At 33.0% G+C, this 26589-nt stretch overlaps 1 long non-coding RNA gene across 1 annotated transcript in view; it reads right to left on the minus strand.

The window, feature by feature from the left end:
• Positions 1–13204: 13204 nt before the first annotated feature.
• LOC141511756 (uncharacterized) overlaps positions 13205–26589 on the minus strand; it is an 82635-nt gene continuing 69250 nt past the window's right edge. Inside the window, exon 3 of the long non-coding RNA XR_012475388.1 lies at positions 13205–13263. This is a non-coding gene — a long non-coding RNA (uncharacterized LOC141511756). The remainder of the gene's footprint in view (positions 13264–26589) is intronic.

The raw sequence follows: 26589 nt of genomic DNA on the forward strand, positions 1-26589 counted from the left end.
ACATGTTCCTAATTATCTAGTGACACTATCATCAGATTACTTAACAGACTTGTATTCAAGACAATTTCTGTGTCACCATGTGTGCAGTTCATTTCACCAATCCTAGATTCTCTTTCCTTATTGATTAAATGAGGATTGTCATAGAAATAGAAGGGTAGTCTATATAAAAAAGATGATGATACAATACATAGAGCATCAGACCTGGAAACAAGAAGACTCATCTTCTTAAGTTCAAATATGGCTTCAGACACTTATCTATGTGACCCTGGGCAAATCACTCAACCCAATTTACCTTAAACTTCCTCATCTGTAAAAATGAGCTAGAGAAGAAAATGAAAAGCTATTCCAATATCTTTCCTAAGAAAATCCTAAAATAGTGCCACAGAAAATGAGACATAAAATTCAAAAATGACTGAACAAGAAAACACAAATAGAACTTTTCTCTTCGTATTGCTATGTCATAAATTATATTTTGAATCTATGTATTTTTCAGACTTGAAATACAAGTGACAATTATTATTACCATGTACATCTTGTTTTTGTTGAGACATATGTATTGGGTTCCCACTTGGCTTTATTTCCAGCTTCATTTTAACTCCTTTGTGCCCAATAGGAGTTTCAACCATTGATATGCTATATAAATATTTCTAAGTGTTCTTCTAAGCAATATATTATACAAAAGGTTTAATGAAATAATTTTGGTAGATCAAATGCTTACATTTTGATTTCTAAATGATCATTGCACAATTACATGGACACAAATACTAATTTCTTTTTAGGAATTCTTATTGCATGGACAATTTCCCATAATTTTACTTTATATATATGCATATATATAATATATGTATAGCACAGTGTGATAGATATGGATACAAAGATAGAAAATAAACAGTCCCTTCCCCCAAAGAACTTACATTCTATTTGAGGGAGAATATACATAACAAAACATAAATAATTTCAGGAGGGAGAGTGAGAACTTGGTAGAATCAATAAATTCCTAAACAAGGCAACTGAGTGATATTTTGAAGGAAATCAGATCTTATTCTAAACTGGAATGAATTAGAAATTCACTCTAAGCATAAAGATCTAACTATAGGAGGCTTTCATTAAATGATATTTGTAAAGCACTTAGAACAATAACTTATGCATTGTAGGTACGACCTAATAGTTCATTCCCTTCCTCTATCTATCTCCCCTGTCTCTCTCTCTCTCTCTCTCTCTCTCTCTCTCTCTCTCTCTCTCTCTCTCTCTCTCTCTCTCTCTCTCTCCATATCTCTCTGTATGTCTATCCATCTATATTTCTATCTAGATGAAGTGTAAAGGCATGAAACTGAGAAAAGAAATGAAAAATTAGAACACCACTAGGAACCTATCTTGATTGGAACAGAGAATGCAACAAAAGAGCAACATGAGGGGCCGCTAGGTGGCGTAGTGGATAAAGCACAGGCCTTGGAGTCAGGAGTACCTGGGTTCAAATCCAGTCTCAGACACTTAATAATTACCTAGCTGTGTGGCCTTGGGCAAGCCACTTAACCCCATTTGCCTTGCAAAAAAACCTAAAAAATAAAAAAATAAAAAATAAAAATAAAACAAAAGAGCAACATGAGATAAGACAGGAAATGAAGATGGAGGTCTAAATGTAGATGAAGAGCTCTAATAATCAGATAAAATATTTATTTTTTATTTTGTTGAAGTAATAAGGAATAACTGAGGATATTTGAGTAGGTCTACTCATTCTAGAAATGTTTATCTATTATGAAATTGCTTTGTGTGTACCATTCCAATATTCTAACAGTACTTCTTCCATTCCTCCCTTAATATTTGATGACTGATGCATTTTTTTTTCAGTCATACATATTGTCGGTGATGTATTTCACAAGATTACTCAAGTAATTACTGAAATAATTCTAAAACTTAATTACACTTGCCATTGAACTGTGGATCACCTGAACTTTAGATTTTTTTTTTCTTAGATTATGCTGTGCTGTTCCATGATTTGTAGGTTTATAACATCATGAAAAAATATTATTTTAAAGATTGTCCTTTAGAGTGGAGTATAGTTTAGGATTACTGAAAGCACAATGATTTTTTTTAAGTTCAAATTAAATGCTGCTTGATTCCATCTATTTAAATCTGCTAATTTCACTATCTAAAATGAACAGTTAAAATGTGTATGCAGTTACTTTTATATACATATGTAGCTCCCTATCCTCCTATCTCTTTAATTGTCTCTGTTGCTCTGTTATCCATCTGCCTATCTATGCTTCTATCTTTCTATGATCTATGATCCAGTAATATGGATATATTACTATCTACTCAGTACTATGCTGGTTAAGAATGTAAACAGTAAATATTTTACTTTGGTCAGGAACACTGAGGATCTTCCCCAATCAGATTAGTTTTTTTTTTTTTTTGACTGAGTAGATAAAAGAGGTCATTCTTTACCTGATTTGTTACCTAATATTAAAGACTAAATGGATGTTTCCAACCTAGACATGTTAAAGATTTAGTTTAAAAGACCCAAATCCCCCACTGTATCCAAGGCCATTCCACCTGTCCTAATTCATATCTGGTCATTGGATCTAGATGCCTCTGGAAGGAAAAGTGAGGCTCATGAGTTTACAAAACCCTCCTTCATTTATCTCGTGGCAATCACCTCCTGGATATCATGGTCTTCTTTGAGAACTAAGAACAAACAACAACCAGTATGCTGTCAATTATATTACCGTCAGTTTTCTAAAAATGTATGACACACTTTTAACCTTAATCTATATTATTCATAATTTCTTCATCATCTTCTTAAGTCTAAACTATCTATAGAAAAATAAATCTAGCCTGATATATAATATCTACTTTCATTCTTACTTTCTTTCATTTTTCCTTCCTTCCTTCCTTCCTTCCCTCCTTCCTTCCTTCCTTCCTTCCTTCCTTCCTTTCTTTCTCTTTCTTTCTTTCTTTCTTTCTTTCTTTCTTTCTTTCTTTCTTTCTTTCATTTTCTTCCTTCCTTCCTTCCTTCCTTCCTTTCTTTCTCTTTCTTTCTTTCTTTCTTTCTTTCTTTCTTTCTTTCTTTCTTTCTTTCATTTATCAACATGCTTTGCTATCTTGCTATGTACACGCCTACATTCAAGGCACCTAAGTTTCACAGTAGAAAGACCTAAAAGTCAAAATGTCATTACTCAGTCATTCAGTGAAGTCTGTCTGTGACCTCATAGCCCTTATAAAACACTTTTCTTTGTTTCTTTGTTCTTGGTTTTGTTTGAGATTTTTGTTGTTATTTTTGTTTTTTGTTGTTATTGGTTTTTTGTTTGATTTGCTTTTGTTTTTTGGACATACTTTGGGGTAGATTCTCATTTCCTTCTCCAGTAGATTAAGGTAAAAAATGTTAAGTGACTTTCCCAGGAATACAGAGCTAGTGAGTATTTGAGGCTGGATTGAACTCTCAAGTCTTTCTGATTCAAAGTCCAATATTATCTCTACTGAGACTGCTAACTGTTTCTAGAGTCAGGAATATCTAAGTTCAGATCTGGCCTCAGACACTGACTGCCCTACCTTCCCTCAACTTTGTCAGTTTGGAAAAAATGGGTAACATCAATGTCTACCTCAAGGTTTTCGTTGGAATCAAATTAGATAATAGTTATAAAATACTTAATATAGTATATATTGTAGGTTCTATATACATGTTCATTCTTTTCCTCTATCTATCTATCTATCTATCTATCTATCTATCTATCTATTAATCTATCTAAGATAATTCAGTACTATTTCCAAGTGCATCTTATTGCTATCAGGTTATAGTTATTAAATTGAATAACATCATTTTTACCTTTTTTCATGTTGGCCATGAAAGTGGAAAGATAGGGAAATAGCACTCTGGGTATTATATCAAACACAGTATTATTGTTATATGTGAAATAATCCCACATATTTTAATAATAATGCATTGTTTGCTATGGAACCGAGGGTGATACTTCTATCTATCCATATTTCTGTAAATTCTGTGTATTCCACGTTCCTGTATATTCTGTATATTCTTATAGCTCAAAAAGCTATCAGATCAAATATAGGTCATAATTAATGCAAAATATGCTTTTTATCCAGTCTTACATAATAACGCAATAGACTTAGGTGTTTCTAAAGACGATAAAATGTTTTAAGGGTTCCGCAGAAAGGGGGTATAATACAAACTAAAAACTAGTTGTTGTTAAGTCATTCAGTCATGTCTAATTCCTCACACCCAACATAGTTCCTATAATTTTAGGGTCTTTTATCTTCGACTATCTATCAAAGTCTTTCCAAGTTCATGTTCATTGTTTCCACAGCAAAGATATTCATCTCATTTTCTGCCATCCTCTTTTCCATTTTCTTTAATTCTTTAACATTAGAGTCTTTTAGAATGAGTCCCATCTTATTATGTGATCAAAGTATTTAAGTTTCATCTTAAGTATTGAACTTTCCAGTGATTAACATGAAATGATTTTTTCTATGTATTGATTCAATTGATTTCTTCACTAGTACTCCCAAGTCTTCTCCAGCACCACAATTCAAAAGCAGCATTCAATCTTCTTTTTAGACCATTTCTCACAAATTTACATTGCTATAAAAGACCACGGTATTGACTATACAGACCTTTATTGGCAAGGTGATATCCTTGCTATTTTGTATGCTGCAAAGCATTCAAATATTGCCTCAGATAATAACTTTGTGATCTTGCCCAAATCACTTAACTAATGAGCCTAAATTAATTCATCCAGAAATTATGTATGAAACTAGCAACTACCACAAAGGATGCCTGTCAGATTCTCATGAGATGGTGAGTCAAGATGAAAGGCTTTTCAACCTTTAAAATGCTACATAAATATGAATTGTCCTTATTAAGAAGCAATTTATCTTAATACGTAAAAGGCTGACCCTGGAATTCAAAAGATATGAATTCAAATCCTGCCCCTTAGACAGACTGGCTTATGATTCTGGAAAAATAGCAATCTTAAAGCATTCTCATGGACTCTCTAAGTATGTACCCTGTAGAATAATTTTGTATCTACATTAGCAGAGCACATGCATCTTACTCTGAATCTACTATGCTAAAAAAGCTGCAAATCTGTACCATTTTAAAAATAAAATGAGACTATCCTATAACATTCTGGTCATTAATGCAATAAATACAATGTCATTTAAGAACAGAAATAAATATCTGTAGAATTTCACAATCAATAAGCAATTGTTCTGTAAAAAGTGGTACATTTTAATATTGCAAGCAGTCAGAAAGAAACAATTCAATTATCATGGAGTCACAGGATCACACAAGATTTAGCAGTTTCTACATTAAGCAATTGAAATTTAGGAACATTATATTCTGGAAGGGCAAAGATCTTGGATTTCAACCATGAATCAATTATCCAGAAAAAGTGAACATATTCTTTTAGGGGGAAAGATGGACAGTCAGTGAAATTGGTGACTTTTAACCTTTCCTCACAAAAAGATCAGAAGTAAATACAAAATTTCATCTTCAAATAGGAGACTTAAGTGAAGCATGAGAAGGTAAACAGGAAAGGCAGATCATTAATGATGTTGAACTGCTTCTATTCCTGCATGAGAAGATGATGTTAATAACTCATTTGAATGTTCTCATTTATTAGAGCAGTTAGAAGGAGCATATACAGACAAGACACATGTGGGAGGTGAATATAGAGGGACTTAATATATTAAAAAGATGAAGTTAAGGGGTGAGAGGGGAATGTAATGGGAGGAAGTAGAATGAGATAATGTATTTCACATCAAAGAAGCTGTGGAGTGGGAGGGAGGAAAGTGAGGGGGAATAAGGAAGACTTACTCTTATTGAAATTGGCTCAGAGAGGGACTAACAGACACACGCAATTGGGTATAGCAATTTGACTTAATCTACAGGAAAGTAGAAGGGAGGGGGATGGGAGAAAAGTAGTGGGGCATAGACAAGAAGGAACATTATTGGAAGGGGTGGGGAGGCACAATTCGAGGAGGGACAGAGTGAAAGGAGAGAGAGAAAAACATAAATGAATCTGGAGGAATAGGATGGAGGGAAATAAAGCTAGTAATAGTAACTGGGGAAAAATATTGAAACAAGTTTCTCTGATAAAGATCTCTTTCCTCAAACTGATAAAAATTTATAAAAAATAAGAGCCATTCCCCAGTTGATAAATGATCCAAAGATATGAACAATTTTCATCTAAGGATATCGATGTTATCATTGGACACATTAAAAAAATGTTCTACTACACGAAAATACAGTCAAAATAGGTACAGGATTTAGACATAAAGAGCAATATAATATCATAGATAATAATAGACCAAAAAATACTCTATCTAGCTAATCTATGGGAAAAAAGATAGATTTATGGCCAAAAAGAATTAAAAACTACAAAATGAATGATTTTTAATGCATTAAATTAAAATAGCTTTGCATTAATAAAATCAATGCTGCCAAAATTAGAAGGAAAGCAGAAAGCTATAAACCTTCACATCCAGGAGTTCTGATAAAGGCCCCTTTTTCTAAAATATATAGAGAATTGAATCAAATTTATAGGATCATAAGTCATTCTCCAATTGATAAATGTCAAAGAATATAAATAGTTTTCAAATGAAGAAATTAAAGTTTTATATATAATCATGTGAAAATGACCCAAATTGTTATTGATTAGAGAAATGCAAATTAAAACAATAATGAGGTATCACCTCACATGTATCAGATTGGCCAAGATGAGAAAAAGGGATGTTGATCGATGTTGCAGAGGTTGTTGGAAGACTGGGACATTGATTCATTGCTGGTGGAGTTGTGAATGGATCCAAACTTTTTTTAGAGAGCAATATGAAACTATGGCAAAAGAGCAATAAAAAGTTTCATATCCTTTGACACAGTAATTCCAATTTTAGGTCTAAATCCAGAAGAAATTATAAAAAATGAGTAAAGTCCCACATGTTCCATAGCAGCTCTTTTTGTACTGGCAAAGAATTGAAAATTCTGGGGATTTCCATCAATTGGGAAATATCTAAACAGGAATACTATTGAATATTATTGTTCTATAAGAAACCATAAATTGTTGGACTCTGGAGAAGCATGGAATGGTCTGATGCTGAGCAAGGGGAGTAGAAAGGGGAGTAGAAATAAGAGAACAATGTACACATCAACAACATTATGAGATGAATAACCTTGATGGAAACAGTTCCTCTCAACTGTCCAGATAGCTAGGACAACTATATTTGACTGGTTATGGACTATATTATCCCCAACCAGAGAAAGAAAAACAAAATAAAACACAAAAAAACGCTTCCAAATCTGATGAACACTTTATAAAAATTATTTCCCGTATCTCTTTCCCTTAATCTTAATTCCTCATACCAAAAATTACTAATTTGTAAACATGTTTAACGAAATATATATGTAACATGCTAGCCTGTTTCCTGCTGAGGGGAAGGGGTATGGGAAGGGAGGGTGGTGGAAAATTTTGTAACTTGGAAATATTCATGTACACATATGAATGAAAATAAATAAATAAAATGTTTAAAAAGTTCCTCACATTTGCATTGGAAAAATACAAATTGGAACAAACCTTAACTGCTATCTAATTATACCCATCAGATTGTCTAGGAAGCCAGAAAGAGAAAAATCACAAATATTGGAGGGGATGTAGAGGAATTGAGACAGTAAGGCAGTATTACAGGGGTTGTGAAATAATTATACAATTCTGTAGATCAATTCAGGACTATGTCCACGGAACTATAAAGTCATGTCTTCACTTTGATGTAGAAATGGAACTACTAGGTATATATTCCAGAAGAAATGAAAAAACGGAAGGAAAAGGACCTGTATATATAAGGGTATTTTTAGTTCATCTTTCCCGTGTCAAGGAACTAGAAATTGAGGGGGTGCCCATAGATTGGGGAATTGTTGAACAAAATATGTTATTATGATGGAATGTTAGTCTATTAAAAAAACGACACATAGTTTGTTCTCAATAAATCCTGAAAAGACTTACATGAGCAGATGCAGTGGGAAATGTACTATATACAAAATAACAGCAATATTGTAAAATGCTTAGCTATGAATCAGAGACAACTCTGAGGTACTTATGATAAAGAATATTATCCATCCTTAAAGACAGTACTGATGGCATCTGAATACATATTGAAGCATACATTTTAAAATTTTTTGAGATTTCTCTTTTTTTTTAGGGGGGATTTGCTATGTTTCCTTTCACAACATGACTATTATGGCAAGGGTTTGTATGCCTATACATTTTTAGCCTATATGAGAAAACTTTCTTCCTCAATGAGGGAGAGTAAGAAAAAGGGATATTTGTAACTCAAAGTTTTTTTTTTAAAAAATGTTTAAACTTGTTTTTATATGTAACCAGGGAAAAATAAAATAAAGGAAAAGAAAGACAAAAAGAAGTATTAGAACATTCTCTGTGTCATGGATGAATGATTCATTTGAACAGTTATAAATTACTCGGCACTGATTCTCAGAAGTTTAATGAACAAAGGAATCTCCATGGCAACATCTGTTGGGGAATCTTGTATAATTTTTTAATGTACATAGAAAACACCTTGTTGGAGCTAAGACTTCCAGGCTACCAAGTTAAATGCATCTTTGAATTCAATAAACAATAATCACAGAAGGATATTACACTTCTTAAACCACTGAATCAACTGTATGACTGTAAAAATGTAGTTTATAATAGAAAATCTGAAAAGTATGTTTTCTCTTTTTTTAAAAGTTCACTCAAGGATAACTTCAATGATGTGTGTGCTATTCTCATAAACATTACAAAAGTAAAAGCAGATATAATTCCATATTTGCTCATGTGTTGTTGATCCCTCTCCCATTTTTTTTACACATGTAAGAATGTTATTAATGTTTATGCAGTTAAATTTTTTGTAGCATTTCTCTTAAAAGAGTAGTTATCAAACATGATCCAGTTAAACACAGAATACACAGATTTCCCAAATAAATCAATTAATCAAAAGTATAAATTAAATATTAAGAAATCATCAGTATGCTTGAGAGAGGAATGGAATAATCATTTATTATGTTTCTGGTATTTGGCAAGAAATGTGCTAAGCACTTTACAAGTATCATCTCACTTGGCCTTCATAACAGTGTTGTCATGTAGATGCTATTATGATCTCCATTCTCTAGATGATTAAACTAAAATAGAGAGAGGTTAAGAGATTTGTCAAAATTCATACAACTAACAAGGGAATTAGTCCTAATTTGAACTCAGGAGTAAGAATAATTGATTTTAATACTATCATCTGACATCACATTGAAAATTATTAATATTGGTTGAAAAAATTAGACAAAACTCTGAGGATACTAATATTAAAATAAAACAGTTCAACTTAAAGTATTCTGGGTATTCCAGAGCCCAGAGGTAAAAGGGGATAAAGGAAATAGTTCTAGCAGAAGGAATATTGAGAGAATTGAGTTTCTGTTCTCCATGCATTGGCACTGTGAAATTTATAAGGAGGGCTAAAAGATCTGGAATTCCACTGGTGGCAGTATCCCATGAACATCAATGACCGGTGGAAGCTCCTAAATTGGAAGTTATGTGACACATTGAAGACAAAGTGAATAAATATATGAAGGGCAGCTTCAGCATTCAACAAGGGTACTAGTCTTCAAAAACAAGGAAAGTTCAATTCCATGAGTCCCAAAGGTTCAAAGATCTGGGAGAAATAAATAGACTTACATTTTTACACATACCATAATACAATGAGCTCTCCAAAAGTATTCTTTCATTTCTTGACTACACTTAAGAAAGATGTAAAACAAATCATTTTTTGTAAATTTTCCTCTTACTATAATACTTTGTGATACTTTGCATTTTATTAAGTGCCTTACTTAAGATGAAATGAGTCCCGAGAGAGCTCTAAAATGTTCTTGTTCCTTTTAGAGATTATTTGGACAAAACAATTCTTCTTTATTCACTACCAGGAGGTCACCTGCTGCTAAGCCTAACCCTAGGGACAAATCTCTACTCTGGTTATGTGCTTGATCTGCAAGGGGAAAAAAAAAGCAAAAAAGCAAATGTGTATTCCAAATTAACCCATGAAACAGCAGAATAAGCAGCCTTTTTCTTAGTGTTCCCTAAAGCCTTGAAAGTCTTCATTTTTAAAATTCTGCATTTTCTCAGATCAATTTCTAGATTTAGTCTATAGTTTTTTTAAAAGTATGCTTTTAATGGTAGTTTTACTTCAGTTTCTGAGCTAATTAAATACCAGAAGCAAATCCATAACAATCAAAAATCCCTTCTATGGCCTCACCAGCAATAGGCCCAGCATGCATTTTAAAGTAAGGGAAGTCAACCTCTTCTCAAGGTAGCATACTGCACTTTAGTATCACTCTTAATTTTGGGGAAATTTTGTTTATTTCTTTGTGTATTTTTGACATCAGACTTAAATCTGTATTCCTGTACTACCCCCCCCCATTTCTCCTCATTTGACCCAAGGGGACAAAGAAGGAAAAACTATAATTCTTCTTCCATATGACAACCACCAGAAGAAACTCAAAAGCTTCTTCAGAGAAGCTAGAATTTCCAGTTGAGTAAAAAGAACAGTACAAATTACCACCTCCATAGACTTTTCACCCAAAGAAACCTTTTAAGGACCAGTAGTTATTTTTTTTTAAACTGATCCTTCAAACTTTCCTCCTTTGTTAGTCAAAACTAATGTTTCTCTATGGGAGCCAGTTGGGTGAATGCCTTCCTTTCCAGATGCTTTTTCTCAAACTTTCACAAGATCATTTTCCAAATATTTCGTCATGTTTCAGTGGTTGTCATGGACTTGCCCAAGCCATTGATTTTAGCTGACACACTTTCAATTGTACCCTTCAGAAGGTCCACAGCATTTCATTGCTTTCTGATCCAGTGAGGGTTTTCCTGAGCATTTGGCAGCATCAAAGTAGCAGCTGCTTGGGTTTCTGCTAATAGGGACTCTCATCAGGAACCTTTGCATCATGCTTAACTTAGGTCGTGCTGAAAGCCCCAGAGTGGGAACAGACTGTGGTTTTGCATTTTTGTTTTTGGTAGTGCTGCTCAGCCAGAAACTTTATGCAAACTATTCCCTTTCTGATCTAAGCCTAAAGATTGGTCGGGGTACACAGGAATGGAGCCATTCTCAAACTTCTCAGGTTTCTTTGTGTCCTATGAATCAAAAGAATATATATTTCACATGTGGCATACATAGAAAATATGATCTGAGAGATGAATAGCAAAACAAAAGATAATTCTGAGCTGTGCATACATTGATAATGTGATGAATAGTTGAATTAATTTCTAATCAAAATTTTAAAAACAAATATAAGTAATTTTATTCCATTTTTAACTAGACCACATATTTCTGAAATGAGATAACTATGTTCCATTCTAGGACAGGAACAAATGGTTCTATTTTAGAATTGCTTAACTAAATAACATCATAGATATAGAGACTAAGAAATCTAAACCCTCCATTTTACAGAAAGAGAAAGTGAGGCTCAGAAAGTGTTTTGTCTAAGATCACACGATTAGTGAATGTCTGAGGCCAAATAATGAATTCAAGTTCTCTTGACTCCATCTATATCCAAAGCTCTATGCAATATGACACTAGTCTATTATTAGAATCTCCCATGGGTCCTTTATCTAAAAACAATCAGAAAGAAATCAAGATGAAATCCATTAGGGAAAATGGAAATTTAACACAGAATCCAAAATAATCAATATTATAAACATGTTAGTTGTCTCAGACTACAAACTTAATATGGAGAGGCAGCGTGGTAAAGGAAAGAAAGATGGTCTCAGAGCAAAGACCACCTGGATTCAAGTTATATCTCTAATAAATACTAGCTGTGTGACCTCAAGGCAAATCACCTAATTTCTCAGTATTAGAGGCAACTCTCTACCCGTCTAAGTTACAGAACAAAGTCTGTTTGAAATTAATAGAGGAAGTTTCCTCATTAGGAAAAACATATTGATGAAATAAAAGCATTTGTCTAGAAATGAAAACAAAAATAATGTACCATTCCTCAATAGAAGTGTGATATTTTTTGGAAAAATGAAGATCATTTTCCCATGGTATTCTTTCTAGTTCATAACACATCTATAGCATCAATTAAAGGTACCAAGTTTAAAAAAAAATTTTGATAAGCTGGTGTGTAGCCAAAAAAGGAGCAGAAATATTCTGACGTATCCCAAGGACATGACATTTGAAATTCTGTTGACAATTAGAAATATTTAAAGTTTGAGAGGAGAAAAAAGGAAACAGGAAAACTGAACTTGTTGCTCTGAAAATCTGTCACAAGGAAAAGGGATTTGCTTTATTTTGTTCAAAGCTAGAAGCAGGAGTGCTGTGAGGCTCAAATGAGTCCATGGATGTAGAGCAGTTTCCTAATCTTAAAGTACTATAAAATTCCAGTTATCACTATCATCACCACCACCACCACGACCACCACATCCTCCTCCTCCTCCTCCTCTTCATCATCATCATCATCATCATCATCATCATTTATTATTGCTATTATTGCTGTTTTAGCCTATATTCACAGGATTCCAGTCTGGCAATGATTTAAATTCCCTGAATTTTCTACATTCCTGCTATTGAACTGAGATAAGGTTTATAGAACAATTCAGGAGTCTACTGGTATATTAGCAGAACTCGTATATTAGCAGTAAATTGTCCTTCAATCTTAGAGAGTCAAAAAAATGATGTCTTCACATGCACCTAATTTGGAATAATGAGAGGGACTGTTGTACAAGCCACCATTTTCTCTCTCTCTGAGAACCATCTGATCCCAGTAACTTGATGTAATAGGAGCAGAAAAACAAAGGTGATCCAATATCATCATAGTACTGACCATAAACAATGCCGACTAGCAGTTCTGTAGCAAAGTAATTCCCAGGACCTGCTTGGAAGTGTTTGGATTGCAAAACTGAACAGAATAGACTGTCACAAGACAGTTGATGCTAATTTTACCTTACTGATTAAAGTTGGTCACTTAGTACAAGTGGAACTAAAGTTCCATATATTGGTATGTTAGCAATGGTGCTCTCTGGGGGGGGGGGGAGATTATTTCTATATACCTGACAGTTTAATCTGCATTTTATCAATTCCTTAAGTTTAAACAATCAATAAAATAGTAAATCAAGTCCATATATATAAGACTTGCGATTTCTGAAATTTAAATGCTTACATTCCACATTCCATTGATAGGCTCCTATGAGGCATTTGGGGTTGACTCTAGCACACTTTAACCTGGAAGCAAAAATTAAGAGAAATACATGGAAATTGGGACTTTGAAATTCTTTAAATCTTTGAATGCATATTCAATTTTAGCTATGATGTGCCAATATAAAGAAAGATCACTTTTTCTCAGTGTTCACTTTAATAGTACATGAGGAGAGATGATTAATTTTAATTGCAAAAGACGAAACAATGTGCTTCATGCACTTTGGAGAAATGAAAATTTGAATCTTTGGGGGAAAAAGATAATAAACAGTTCAAACAAGACTAAGATATAATTTTAAAGTTTTGGAATTGGAGTGGAACTCAGAGGTAATTAATTATAATTGCTAAGATAAATCCCATCTGCAACACCACCTAACAAGTGATCATCCAACATCTACTTGAATGTCATTATCATAGGGGAGTTATAACATGTGAAAGTATTGAGGCATTGTGGTAATTTTATAAACGTGCACTTAATCTAAGCTTCAATGATGCAAAATTCACTACCACCTGAAGCAATCCATTGAATTTGGGGACAGATCTCATTATTAGAAAATTGAATTACAGCAAGCTACTAAATGAGAGACCTTGTCAAATGGGATTGATGTTCTCATAGTTAAACTACGCATGTATGTATTAGTGCTGCAAAAAGACGAAGAGAATTATCCTCTCTGCTCTCCCAACCTGCAATCTCTCTTTTTTTTCCTGTGAGCTCTCCTTTACATTACTACCAAAATAATCTTCCCAAGCATTATTCTGATTATGTCACAGGCTCAAAAATGTGTTAATGCTCAAGAGTTTTTAATCTGAACTTGTTTTAAATATTTTAAAAATCATATTTTCATATACTTGTTTTCTTTTGCAATTATCATTTTCACATTAAAAAGCATGTTTCTAACGAACACATAGTTTTTGTCAGATTGCCAAAGGTGTTTATGATAAAAAGAAAATTTAAGAATTTCTAATTATGAAATCTAAAATCAGTGGCCTCTGTAGTCTACCTCTAACCACATTTTCCAAATTGTTTTCACAATATTTCTTTTCACTTCATTTCATTTCTTTTATATTTTACCTAAATTACATGTGTTTGAATTTTCTCCACTTTATAATACTGTAAGGCACTTGAGAATAAGCACTCTTTTCATCATTTAATGACTAACATGATACTTTGCATTTGTTAGTTATTTAAAAAACTTTTATGAGGCATTGGATTAGTAGTCAGAGGACATGAGTTCAAATTTCACTTGACAAAGATACTGAATCAAGTCCTCAGTTCACTTAAAAAAGAGCAAGAGAATGGTAGTGGAATTTATTAGATGGCTCTAATTCCATGACCATGCAACTGAAAGGTAAATCAAAATTCACCATGTTTCTTTACAGAACTGTGAACTAGGAACAATGGAGAGAAGTTAACAGAGGATTGATTTGGGGGTAATATGAAAGAAAATTTTCAAAAAGAAAATAAAGTTGTTATAGAATTAAATGTGATTTCTTGTGAGATAATGAGTTTAACATTAAAAGTTTTGAAGAGTTGGATGACCAGTTTCTCTATAGGTAGATATCCTGGATAAAATCTGACTTCCTTTTCCCTCTGGGGCTCAATGAATCACAAATTGACATAGACATTGTCAGAAAAGATGTGATGATTTAGATATGAAGTTGAAACAATATGAAAAATCAGATGCACAGTGGATACATATTACATATATATCAAACAAATCTGCTGGTGATTAATACGTGTGAAACAGAATTTGAACCAGGTCTCTCCTGACATCAAGTCCATCCTAGAAGATTGTATCTGACTATTTTAATGAATTACATCATTGGTAATCATTTATAATAGGAATTAGTAAACTCAGCTTTTAGAAAATCTAGTTCTTCAGAATGTTTTAGAATCCTCAGTTATCTTCTCTTGGTAAAGGTGGGAGAAATTTCTCCCAATTCTACGCCTCCCCAAGTAATAATCGCTGAGAGATTTAGTTAGATTTGTTCCCTTTTCTAGACTGGCTAGCAACTCAAATTTGAAATTCTGAACTTTTTTGCTATTTTATGGTATTGTTTAGTCTTTTTTTGTCTTTCTGACTCTTCATAACTGCATCTGGGATTTTCCTAACAAAGATATTGGAATGATTTGGCATTTCTTTTAATAATTCATTTTACATAGGAGGAAACTGAGGCAAGTATATTTAAATGACTTGCCCAGGATCACGTAACTAGTAGATGTCTGAAGCCAGATTTGATCTCAAGTCTTCCGGATTCCAGGCCCAGCACTCTATTCACTGTACCATCTAATTGTGCTACTATTTTATATAAGTCACAAAGCCATCACTGAACCATTTCAACCAACCCCAACACATTTTTTCCAATGGCTTAAAGTGCCTTGCTTCAAGTTAATTGCATTTATTGGGTAATCTATTCATGTTGACCTCCCACTTTTACATATATAGCACCTTATCATTTGCAAAGTTGTTTATTAGCTCATGAGCTAGGCAGCTAAAATATTACCCCCATTTTATAGATAAGGAAACAGATTCAGAGGTAGGTTATTTTAGCAAAGTGACATAGCTTATAAGGAGAGGATTTTCAATCCATAGACATTATCAGGAAAGATTTGATCACTGGTTCAAAACTAGGCCTTCTATTCAGTAAACTACATGATTTTTATAAAGCACATTTCAAAATATTTCTAACAAAAATGTCTTTTAACTATATTTTGATTTAAGCATGAAATAGTTATTTATCATGCTTTACCACAGGAATGAGCAATTATGTGTTTCTTGGTGTTGGCTATAAATGTTTCAAGATCAAACTGACAATCCTGTCAGATTTTCCCAAATTATATCTTTCCAATGCGATCCTCGTGTTGGGTTTTAGATTTCATTTACGTGTTTATAACTCTATCAAATATGATTGATGCTGAAGCAACATTAAATTAAATGAGAAAGTCTAAAAAACACTGTTCTTAAAATGGCCTTTATTGTTTCACATCTGTGTGGTACAATGAAAGCCAGATTCTAACCTTGAAATTGAGTCTAGTACCATCTGAAATGCCACAGGTCTGTATTTCAACAAATGGGTCTTAAAACCCTGATGTTAAAGGAATGTTCACATTGAAACATTCTTTAAGCTAATGGTGATTAGCTTGGGTTTTAATAAACTATATTCCTATTTTTTTAATCTTTAACAAAATTTATTTTTTCCTGACCAGCACACTTATAATGATCTGGGTGTGAGGTAAGGAGGGTCTGCACTAGGGTAATGGCAAGGTAAGAAACATCAATAAATAAATGAAGACCATCTGCTGCAAAACTTTTTGCTATCAGGTATCAGTTATTTCTTTCGAATATCAATACATTTATTCATCCAATGATATGATCCTGAAACTATGACATATTAATGAACAGTTTAGTATTGCATGCAGCAAAATAAAAATTGCACCAAAGTTAATTAGGCACATTTAGAGATATATGTTCAAAAAAATCCCTAGTACTTAATCAATTATTAAGCATTTACAATTTGCCAAAAATTGTGCTAATTGCTGGGATTAAAAAGTGAGATTAAAAATAAAAGATCCAGGGGACAGCTAAGAGTCACAGTGGATATAGAGCACTGGTCCTAGAGTCAGGAGGACCTGAGTTCAAATCTGGTATAAGACACTTAATAATTATCTAGCTATGTGATCTTGGGCAAGTCACTTTAACCCCATTGCCTTTCAAAAAAAAGTTAAAGGAAAAGTTGGACAAAAAATAAATGCTTAAATAAGTAAAAAGTAAAAGATACTTCCTTCAAGATCATATTCTAATGGAGGAAATAACATGTAGACAGCTATGTACAAATAAGATTTTATTTATACATACATTAACACTCATATATACAAATACATATTACACTCATTTATACATATGTATATAGCTATATTCACATGTTTATAGATAGATAGAAGACAGTTAACAAAGTTCTTCTTGTATATGATCCATAGATATAAATGGTAAATAATTATTATTCTTAATTATTTCAACCCCAGGATTTTTACATCATTTTTACTTGTCTTATATTGTAAATTTTCTTATCAGCATACACACACGCACACAGACATATATGTATATATGTTAAATTAAAAGAATCTCAAGAAGAAGGGGCTAAAATTAATTAGGACTAGGAAAGGATTCTGGTAAAATGTAGGAATTTAACTGAAACTTGAAGGAAACCAGAGAAGCCAGGAAGCTGAGTTGAGGAGGCAAAGTGGTTCAATTATGGGGGGATATATATTAAAAACGCATAGATTTGAGAGATGTATTTCATGTGCAAGTAATGGAAAAGAGGTCAGTATCCTTGGACCTCAGAGCTCATTGAGCAGAGGCATATTTAAGAGGACTCTAAAGGGGTCAGGTTACAAAATACTTTAAAAGCCAAACTGAGGATTTTATATTTGATCCTAGCGGCAAAAGGAAGCTGTTGGAGTTGACTGAATGATATGGTCATCCCAAGGCTTTAGATTTCATCAATTAAACAACTATGTTAAATTAAATGAACTGAAGGGAGATCAACTGGCAACCTATTCCCATAGCTCAGATGTGAAGAGATGAGTTTCTCTACCAGGGGGGAAGCAGAGTCAGGAGTACTTAAGAAATGATAAATCATTGAGCAATATAATATGTGTCTATCAATAGATAGATAGAGAGATAGATAGATAGACAGACAGATAGATAGATAGATAGACAGACATACAGAAATATAACAAAGTTCTCATTGTACATGATCCTTGAAGATATAAATGGCAAATTATTATCATTATTATTATTATTAATTATTTCAACTCCAGGATTTTTACATTTTTGCTTATCTCATATTGTGATTTTTTTCATTAGCTGCCTTAAAACAGTTTCCCCAAAGCCAGGTTTCATTTACTTCCCCTCATGTAGGAATATTCACAACTACAGTCTTTCACATAAATTTTTGAAAGATCCAAACAGCTGACATTTCATGCATCCTTGGTTCTCATCAAATAGGACTGAAACCTTCTTTGCTTCCCTTGATTCCATTTCACCAAGCTAATCCTCTGCTGCTTCCTTCACCTGAGTTCATTGGGGACATATTCTGTTGATTCTTGCTCTCTTTACCAATGTGTACTGGATGATATTGCCCCTGATTGTAAAGAATGAAAAATATTGACAAGGAATATTGATTATGGACTTTGGGATCAGGTAAAATAGCCCACTATAACATGGGCAAAAGTAGAGAAGACTGATTTGTAATACTTGAAAACTTAGGACAAATATGAGAATGATTTAGGGAGAGGACAGGAAGGAAAGAGACTAATGAACAAAGTGCTTAGACAAGAAAAGATAAGACATGGGAACTGGGGGAAAAGGGCAGGTCTCTAATGTTCATTCACAGTGACCACAGGAAATAAGTTTGAGACTGGAAGAAACCTCAACTCCTTTGCCCCACTCCCTTCATTTTATGTACTACTAAATTAAGGATCGGAGAGTTCAAATGACTTCCTCCAAGTAACACAGTTGAGTAGGAAAATAGAAAAAAAAAATGTGTTAAAGGATAGTTATGAACTCTGTCATTTTTATCCATCCAGGCTATCCAAAGATTAGATATAGACATATTGTATGTGTGTTTGTATGAATGTGTGTATGTGTACATGTGCACATGCAGTGAATAAAACTCTGGACTTGGAATCAAGAAAAGTCATCTACCAGAGTTCAAATTCAGTCTCAGACACTAAATAGCTATATGACTGTGTAAGCCAGGGCAAGTCATTTAATCCTGTTTACCTCTGTTCCTTATTTTTAAAGTGAACTGTAGAAGAAAATGACAAACCACTCCAATACCTTCGCCAAGAAAACCCCAAATGGTGTCATGAAGAGCCAGACACAACTGAACAACAAAAATGAAATTATATAGATATAGATGGTCAGTAATAAGCCAGAAACACTGTCTTATAAAATTTAGAAATGTCCTTATGCTTCTAGAAATAAAGCAGAAAAACTGAATTGAAAGAGAAAAAAATAATTAAAAAAACAATTAACTGAAAATGAATTTTTTTTTTTAACCTATGACTGAATTAGAGTCCCAAAGCACCTGAGAATACTTTGACACTGGCACTCATGTGCTGTAGAGTTATCACCCTTGGGACTATAAACAGAGCAGTCTTCCTCCTCCCATTTCCCATTTATACATATGGATTGAAAGTCATTATACATTAATCTCTTCCCCTTCAGAAGCCCTCACTATATTAATTAAGACCAATCATATTCACAGTCAGTTCCCTCAGTCAGATGCAAGAGAATAAGCATGGAGTCTCTCTTGCTATTAGAGCCTGGACTCTGACCCCATTAGCCAATTTAAGATGAGGAGACTCCTCAAACACCTTAACTTCTCAACGAATCAGGGCCCAAGAAAGTAATAAAAAATACACTAAGAAACCTCTTAGAGGCAGGAGTGGAGATTTCCTCTTGCTGATCTTTCCTAGCATTACAACTGAGTAGATATGCAAATAATTAATGCACACACATCATGTCAGTCATATCATATCTATGTACAAAGAACTATGCAAATACTAGGAAGAAAAGTGATCCTTTTTTTGAGGATACAATTGAATGTAGGAGACATTATGTAAAGAATTATTACATGCAAGTTATAGATAGAATATATAGATGATAATATGAGAGGGAGGCTCTGCTGACCTTGAAGATGATCAAACGTTTCCTAATGGAGGTAAGGAGTTAAGCTAGGCCTTGAAAAATATTGAAAAATAAAAAAAAATTAAGTAAAGAAGCAGAATTTTCTAGATATAGCGAATAGGCAATAACAAACTATATGATAAGCAATAAAGCATAATATTTGAGGAATGTCTTATTGGCAAGTGTAGCCTAATTGTAGAGTGTATGGAGGGCAATAAAATATAAGGAGCCTGAAAAAGATCTACGTTTTAGAAAAATCACCTTGGCAACTAAAGGGATTGGAGTGCAGAGAGACTTCAGGCAGGAAAACCCATGAGAAAGCTATCACAATACCATAGATGTGAGTGAAAATATTCTTATAGGATAGTTCAGTGTGAGTGAAAAGAAGATGACCAAACATGAGATATTTTGTAATGACAGCAAAAAATTATTCAATAATGCATAAGATATATGGGAGAAGTGAAAGGGAATAGTCAGAAAGATTCATGAAGACCTGAATAACTGAGGAAATGATGATACTTTCTAAATTGATAGAAAAGTTAGAGAATATTGGCGAGGTGGAGAGGGGTAAGTTGGAGAGGAAAATTGGATTTCTTCAGTTTGACGTTCCTATGGGATATAGTTGTACAAAAAGTCATTGGTGTTATATGACTTAAACTGAGGAAATGGACTGAACTTTCTGGAAATCATCAGCCTAGAGATGATAATTGAATCTAGGGAAGCTAAAAAGCTTACCATTTGACAAAACATTTATTCTATTTTCCCAGAGGAAGTAAAGATTTTAGGCCAGGAGAGCAACTTGGGAGACAACTCGTGGTCAGTAGTCATGATATGAATTTAAAAAGTCAGGCAAATAAACTGAGATATAGTGAAAAAGGTATTTGGTTATCCAGAAGAGGTGAATATTTTGAAAAACAGAGAGGAAATAATATCAGGAGGATGCAAAGATTAGTATTGTCAAATGCCTCAGAGAGGGCAAGAAGAATGCAGGCACTCTTTAGATCGACTTGTATCCAAACCAAATAAAAAGCAACTTCTATTTCTCATATTGTAGCATTTCTCTCCCCTCTCCCTTGCCATTCCTATTTCGGACCTCTTTCCTCCTCAGGATCATTATCTAATAAACATTTACTAAATTCTAACTATATGTGTTAGATGTGGAGCTAGACTCCCAGGGATACATTAAGAATATTTAAGTAACCTTAATTCTCAAAGACCATGCACTTAGCAGGATCTCTTCCCCCATAACTTTATGGATATTACCTCAGTCCTAAAAGACTTTTGTTGCCAGATAAAGCCAAGAGAAAAGAGAAAAGCCAGGGAGTTGGCTCTTTAGGTTCCCATGGAAACAACATTAAATTAAACCCCTAAACAGATACTGGAAACAATAGAACCTCAAAAAGACACACTGAAAATTTTTCCAACTTAAGATAACTTAGAAGGATTTCAGGAAATATCTATCTCACTTGAATAAAAAGGGAGCACTGCCCAGCAAAGGCAGTGTCCAAGAAAAACAGAAGGAGACTCTTAGACAAAACATAGATCTACAACCAATGGCTTTGGGTCCATGTTCAGCAGGCTATTGGCACAGCACAAGAACTATGAGAACTCTAGTCCCAGCTCAGAGGCAAACCACCAGTCCCAGTGCCCCCAGAAGCACAGAGAGGCATGAGAAAGACCACCCTGGTACAGTGGGCACATCATCGAAACCTGACATCCTAACACAAAATCAACAATCAGAGCCCTAGGCCACAGCAAAAGAAGCTTGTAACCCAGGAGCAGAGATCAATTTCACACATCAATAAACAGGCTAAAAATGAGCAGAAAAAGAATAAAAAGAAAGAAAGAACAAAAAGGAAGGTGGAAAAAGAAAGAAAGAAAGAAAGAAAGAGAGAAAGAAAGAGAGATAGAGAGAGAGAGAGAAAGAAAGAAAGAAAAAGAAAGAAAGAAAGAAAGAAAGAAAGAAAGAAAGAAAGAAAGAAAGAAAGAAAGAAAGAAAGAAAGAAAGGAAGGAGAGAGAGAGACAGAGACACAGACAGCAAGACAGAGACAGAGGAAACAGCCTTAACCATAGTTACTATGGTAACTGGGAAAATGAAAACACAATATTAAAAGAGGATGATGACATTAAATGACTACCTGCAAAGACTGAAAGAGGAATATGAACTGATCTCAAACTTAAAATTTTGACTTGGAAGACTTCAAAAATAATTTTAAGAATTTTATTCAGAAAGGGGGTTGAAAAAATTAGGAAAATAAATGATAATTGTGTAAGAATGAGTTAAGAAGGATAAAAATTGCCTAATGAAAATAATTCTTTTAAAAATACAATTGACCAATTGGAAAAAAAAATCCAGAAAAAATAATCTCCTTCAAAAGTGGAATTCACCAAATGGTAATAGAGGGAAAAGAATTAGGAGTTACAAAAAAAGAAAATAATTACTTAAAAATTTGAATTGGGTAAGTGGAAAGTATTGGCACTATGAGAAATCAAATATCAGTTAAAATCAAAATAATGAAGAAAAGCAGAAAATGTAAAATACCTCATTAGAAAAAGACACTGACCTGAAAAATAGATACAGAAGAGATAATTTAAGAATTATTGGGCTACCTGACATCAATGATGGGAAAAAAAGATATCATACAGCATCTTTCAGGAAATTATCAATGAAAATTGCCTTGATATCCTGGAACTAGAGAACAGAATAGTAACTGAAAGAATTCACTAATTCTCTCTTGGAAGTGATTCTAAAAATGAAAACTTCAATTAATGTTGTAGCTAAATTCCAGAATTGTCAGGGTAAGGAGAAATACTGTAAGCAGCTAAAAAGAAAAAAAAAATCTTATAATAGGAAGAGTCAGTTAGGATTACACAGATTTAGCAACTTCTGACATTATAGCAAACGTTTCTGATTTATAAAATATATAGAAAACTGAATCAAATTTATAAAGAAAGTCAATTCCCAATTGATAAGTGATCAATAGGAGAGGAACAGGCAGTTTTCTAGAAGAAGAAATTTAAATTATCTATAGTTTTATGGGAAAAATGTTCTAAATAACTATTGATTAGAGAATGCAAATTAAAAGAACTCTGAGATACTACCTCAAACCTATTAGGCTCATATGAAAGAAAAGGAAAATGATAGATGCTGGTGAAGATGTGGGAAATCTGGAACACTCATACTTTGTTGGCAGATTTGTGTATTCATCCAACCATTCTGGAGAGAAACTTGGAATGCTGACCAAAAGGTTATAAAACTGCACATACCCTTTGATCCAACATTACTATAAAATCTGTATTCCAAAGAGTGCAAAAGTAATGCTCATCAATGACTGGGCATGTACTTGTATATGAACCAATTGTGTTATAAGAAATGATGGGCAGGCAGATAACAGAAAAATCTGGAAAGATTTATATGAACTGATACTGAGTAAAGTGAGCAGACCAAGAATGTTTTTATACAGCAGCAACATTATGTCATGAGTAACTATGATTGACATCATCTCTCACAATATAACGATCTAAAACAATTCCAAAGATTCAAGAGAAAAATACCTTCCTTATCTAGAGAAAGAACTACAGATTCTGAATGCTGATCAAAGCATATGATATGCACTTTTTTCCTTCTCATTTTAGTTTTTCCTTTCGTTATGTTCCTTCTTTTACAATATGACTAATGTGAAATATGTTTAACATGATTGTACATGGAGAGCTTATATCAAATTTCTTGCTGTCTTGGGAAGGGATTGGGGGAAGAATAGAGAAAAATTTGGAACTCAAAAATCTTATAAATGGAATGTTGAAAACTATCTTTGCATGAAATTGTAAAAAATAAAGTATTATTGAGGAAATAAAGAGCAACTTAAATAGAAAAAAAAACAACAAAAAAGACTTCTGTTGCCAAAACTATACCCCACCCAGAACTAAAAGTTTCTCCATTGTTCAGTCCTATTCATAATTCTGGAAGAAAGAAAGAGATAAATAGTAAATAAACAAACCAATAGAAGTAACTCAATGGTGCTAATTTCAGCATTATATAAAATTTCAGAATCTATGAAAGATGTTAAAGCAAGGTCTTTTCCAACAACTTAAGAGACCAGAGCAAAGTTATAGTCAAGTGGCTATAAAGGGGAGAGACTCAAGATTCAAGAGATTATAACCATAAAAGACACTTAAAGAAGAAGAGAAGGAGAGAAATCAAAATATCAGATTAAAGAAAAGATAAAGAAATATACCCAGGATAGGAGGGGGAGATTAGTAATAATATGTGAAGCTTGAGGGATAGGTAAAGATTTTTTTTTAAAATAGTCTTTTTGATTTTATTCATTCTAATAATTAAAATTAAATAATTCAGAATTATTTTAGGGAAATAAGGATCAAAATCACATGCTGTAAGAAAGACTTGGATATGCAATTGAAGATTTGAGAACAAAAAGTTTTAAGGAGTCATTCTAAGGATTGACATAGTCAGCAGACAAGTGTATTTCTAAGTTACAATATGATCATAATTGAAGTTATGCCTCATAAATTCATAATAGGTAAAGTTAGTTTAATTTCATGATTTTGAAACTTTGTTTGCATTCAATCAAAATTATAAGGAGAGCAGCTGTGTGACCCAGGGAATAAAGTGCTGCGTCTGGAATCAGGAAAATGAATCTTCCTGTGTTCAAATCTAACTTAGACATTTATTAACTATGTAACCCTGAGCAAGTCATTCATACTCTCCTAGGTTCAGGTTTCTCTTTTGCAAAATGAGCCAGAGAAGGAAATACCATAAAATTTCAGTATCTTTGTTTAAGAAAATCTCAAATAGGGTCGTGACTGAATAGCAACTGCAAAAGTAATATGAATTGGGGAGAAAGAAAGGGAACATGGAAAGAATATTTATATAGTGCCTACATTGTGATAAGCACTGTGCTAAGTAATTTTTACAAATATTATCTTGTCCCAGAATGGAAGTACCTCTACATCATCCAGTGGTGATATGTTTACAAAATCAAATCAATAAAAATGAGTGAAGGAAGTAATATTATATTATTATATGATACAATGGATAAAATAACATCTTTGGAGCTAGAGGACCAGAGTAAAATCCCACCTTTGATGTTTATGACCTAGGTGACTTTAGACAAGTAATTTACTTTCTCTTGCTCTTGTTTTCTTTCTATGTATCATGCATGTCTTAGATTAGCTGTCTTCTGAAATCCTTTATAGTACAAAATTTTGGTTCCTATAGAACCCATTAACATAGTAGCAATTGGTTACTAATGAATAACATTAATAACATTTATATATATATATATATATACATATATATATATATGTATGTATGTATGTATATATAGAGAGAGAGAGATGATATATATATATATATATATATATGAGCAGCTTCTAAATTTCAACATTTTCCCATTAAATTATTTTATATCTAAGAATTCATGTTCTACAGAATAAATTTTCTGGCTTTTGGCCCTGCACATGCTTTTTGCATTTGACACATAGTCCTTCCCTTCACAAATGAGTGTTCTTTATTTTTGGCACTCTAATCTGTGGGTGTTCAGGCTATGAGACAATAAATGTATTTTGCTTCAGTAATTGATTGACTCCCAGGTCTCTTGTGGTCATAGAAAATCTGTGGTCTTCTCTGGAATGTTCTCACTTAACCAAACCAGAGCAGAAACATAACTGGAAGCATCATTATCCTTTTCAGTATATGTCCAGAATGACAATGGGTAAAACCCATGTCTGTACCTTGCTGGGATATTCTAGGTTTTGATTTAATATCGAAATATACAATATTCTTTCTATCAAATTTATCCTTTGAATAAAGATCTTTTTAACATTAAAAATAAATTCATGACGCAAAATGTATATTATGAAATTGACATTCTTCAGCATTACACATGCTTTCAACTGCAATACACAGTTACTCCAATAGCTCTAACTCATAGATGAACATGAATTTCGATTGTATTTTCTTTAAATTCACCTTTAGTTTTCCTTAAATAGAAGGGGTTCAGGGAACAGCACAAGCAAGTCAATGCAGCAACAACTACTTCTCTATATGGTTGTGCAAAGAAATTTTTGAAAATGAAATTAATTTTCTTTCCTCCAATCCATCTCCCTAATCATCAAATTTCACAATCTCAAAATCACCCTAAATTCTTACTTGTCTCTGGCTTTTATAAAATGAGTGAATAAAGTAATATTATATTATCATATTTAATATTATATATATATATACTATATAAAGATATATCATATGTAAATATAAATATATAATATTTAAATATTATTATATTTAACTATCCCTCATGTCCTATGGATTTTTCCACATCTCTTATCTTCCCTTTTTCTCTGCTCATATAACCATTTTGTTCAGTCTACTGCCTTTCACCTGCATTATTATAGTAGTTTTATTATAATTATCTTTTGTCTTTAATCTCAACCTATATCAATATATGTGCTATAGAACTACCAAACTGATATTCTTAAATTATGAGTAGAACCATGATATTCCTGTGATTGGGAAGATTTAGCAGTTCCTTATTGTCTCCCAGAAAAGGAAAGGAAAGGAAGAAGGATTTAAATAGTTTTTATTGTATGTAATGCAAAGCATGAAACTCTTTTTAAAAAAAAATATCAAATTTTTGTCCC

This window comes from Macrotis lagotis, chromosome 2 (assembly GCF_037893015.1).
Source record: "Macrotis lagotis isolate mMagLag1 chromosome 2, bilby.v1.9.chrom.fasta, whole genome shotgun sequence".
In the NCBI taxonomy this organism is placed as follows: domain Eukaryota; kingdom Metazoa; phylum Chordata; class Mammalia; order Peramelemorphia; family Peramelidae; genus Macrotis; species Macrotis lagotis.